This window comes from Anoplophora glabripennis, unplaced genomic scaffold (assembly GCF_000390285.2).
Source record: "Anoplophora glabripennis isolate ALB-LARVAE unplaced genomic scaffold, Agla_2.0 scaffold616, whole genome shotgun sequence".
In the NCBI taxonomy this organism is placed as follows: domain Eukaryota; kingdom Metazoa; phylum Arthropoda; class Insecta; order Coleoptera; family Cerambycidae; genus Anoplophora; species Anoplophora glabripennis.
Window position 1 is genome coordinate 208,262 of NW_019416754.1, and position 3,342 is coordinate 211,603.

The window sequence follows — 3,342 nt, forward strand, 5'->3', positions numbered from 1 at the left end:
CTGGGCAACTCCGGATGTAGCTAAAAAGTTGTCAGATTGATGATCATTGTAGGTAACATCTATCTAGTTTGCAAATGAGACTAAAATAATTTTAATAAATATTTGCTAAAACCAGAATAGTTGGTCAATACCGTGGAAAGCCGTGAATGAGAAGTCGGTGTATAATACATCAGCCTCACAATTTTCATCGATTACAATGAATACAAACTGAGTAAGCAAACAAGATTTGAACCAATCGATCTTTTTTTTTCCATGAACCCATGCTGATACGGAAATATGTAGTTGCTCATTAACGGACAAATTGCAGCATACAGAGACGTCTCAAGTAGCTCAGCGAAGTTACATTATGGTGTATTAAATTATAGTAGTTTTCACAACCCGACATACATTACCAATTTTCCACAAAATTGAAAAAGTTGCGGATCTTAAATGTTTGTAAAAGTTGAATATTATTAATAGCGGATATACAAATATGTTCTTGCTATCTTTAATTAAGAACCATGGTAATCGATTATGACCAAAAGTAAGAAGTGATTATATTGACTTCTGAAACATAGTTAACATTTAAGCATGGAATGTTGTTAGTAGAATTATCATCTACATCAAAATTTTTGCTAGTAGTAAGTACATACAACTACTAAAAAATGAAATAAATGCCCTGACAATAGACTGAGGTTCTCTGTAAGGTGTTATTAGTGTCAACTAATGTATTCGGTATTCTAGATTTATTTCTTTTGCCATTAATAAATTTTAGGTTTTTACTATCATGAATATATTCTGAAAGAATGCTGTTGATATACAGATTATATGCTTAATTTAAACTTTTACAAGAGTTCTAAGTCTGAATTTATTATAGAGTACTTATATCAAATCCTGTCTTTTTGTATTTGTTATGGCACATATTTTTTAAATGAGTTTTGCAATAATTCCTCAATGATGGGTATTTATATTTTCTAGGGCGAAATTCTAGAACATGCTAATCAAAAGAAAAGTAGAGTACAGTATTTGATAGAATTCATCGCAAGCTTCCTCTACGTTTGAGTAATTAATTATTATTTAGAAAGTTCCAATAAGTGGTAAGAAGGTACAATTATTACAAAAACGTTCTACTGTTGTCTAATAGTCTGTGATGCAGCTTCAATTCTCCAACATTATTGATTTCTTTGTTATATACTATTCTTTTTTTTAATTCAGCATTTAAATATTCTCATTTGGCATGAATGAATGAGGTGGTGCCTCAACATATTAATGTCATGTTTCCTAATATACCTTAAGGCATACATTTTTAAGAACTAAAAACCTATTAAAAATTATTCACAATGGGAAAGACGTTAAAGGTTACTATGATGCAATATGGGGATTTTCAATACACCACTGGTTTGTATTGCAAAAAAATATATTGGTTGCTTTTAAAACTATCTTTGTTTCAGAATAAAATCGCCGCAAAGAAGTTGAATAATATGTGATTGTATTAATTATATTTAGGCATGTTATTTTTAGTTTTTATCAATTAAGAATCTTGTATGACAGGTTGAATATCTATCAATATTACAATTTGTCACTTTTTTCATTCAAAATTTCTTAACAATTATTTTTAACAATTGTTCTATAGCACGGGATTTGTTTTCAAAGATTTTTTTGTAGTGTCTATTTATACCATCATTACTGAAATCCTTGCTCATTATTAAGCCATTTTATACCTTACCCGAAAAATCGCCCTATTTTCAACGGCAACGGCTACTTTTTCCCTATTACAGCTATATTTAGAATTGATATACATTGCAAATACAAGCATAACTGCGGAATAGAATAGAACAGCTGTACTTGTTGTTACTCAATAGAAGTAATCCAGTTTCAATTAGTAAAGTAATAAATACAAAAGTTTGATTGGCAAACAAAGAGGTCTCTTGAAAAGCGTTACTAATATAGCGATAGTTCCATAAGTATAAACATGGATATTTAATAATAACGCTTGTTGTGTACCCTGTTAAGAGTGCTGACTGCTGAAAGGAGCTCCATTTGTAGCAGACCGCTCTATAAGGGCAGACCGGTCGAGGTTTTTAACTGAACACTTATTGACCGCGGAAAATTGCATACCTTATACAGTGTGTACAGGGTGACCCAGAACTAATGGTTGGTCGCCATTGCAAGAAAACGGAAAGAACAGATGGAAAACCGCATTCGCAGATCTTTATGGCATGAGGAACAGTGATATCATAGAAATTTTTACATGATGTAAAAGTTCTCAATTGTCTCTACAATTTTTGTGAAAACAATTTTTCAATATACCTTCTCCTTAAAAAGACATAAAATAATACGTTTAGAGAAAAACACTGGTTACCTACTATTACTGCTGTCATTACCGTAGAAAACCAGATACTTTCAATGTTACTGACATTATTTATACATTCGTTTTAATCACTTCTGTCCAAATTTACTGTATTTACTATAAAAATTAATAGATAGGTATACAATGAAAAAGTAGATATGATTCTGATTTTTGGGAAACTTCCGAAATTATCAGTAGCGCTTTATAGAGACTTTATGGCAATAATGAACGTAAACATTATTTTTCATGGTAACGATGGTAAAATAGCAAACTTAGTCGAACCAATGTTTTTATCTATACGGGGTTTTAACCCCGGATAACTTCTCCAATTGAAAAATTTCCAGAACAAAAGTTCTAAGATTTTAATGGGGCCATATTATGACCTTGGTTTTGACCCAGAAGTCAAACTCAGGGGTCAACTTCAAAATTTCAAATCCCTAGGGGCCCTCTGAATTTCAAATCGGCTTTCCGAAGAAAATTAATAATTTAAGATATCGCAATAAGGTGATATTGTTAAGTATAGTTGACAAAAGGTCTCCACGAAACAAAATAATTATTTTAGCACCTTTTTTAAACAATTATCCGACCGATAATACGATATATTTTTTTAAATTCTTATATTAACATATCATAATATTGCTTTTGATGCTAAAAGTTCTATTTTCGGCATTAACCTAAAATTATAAATAATGTCGATAGAGATTCGGGAGTTACAATATTGTTATAAGAAACTTCCTCTTATTTTAGGATCTTTTTTCAAATTGACGCTAACGCTTATATTTTTCGAGTTATTTGCCAAAAAACCCAACCCCTTTTTATAAATCTTTATTTTTTTATAATACATTTTTCTAGACATCATCTCGAATCGAATGAGCCCTCAACCATCCCTTAACTCGAATTATCAGTATTTTTCACGGTTGTGAAAATGTTAATTATGGTGTACGTCGACAATTTCGCACACACACCGTGTCAGCTTATTTTTGACTGTATTAAAAAGTAAAATTTGTGGTGCG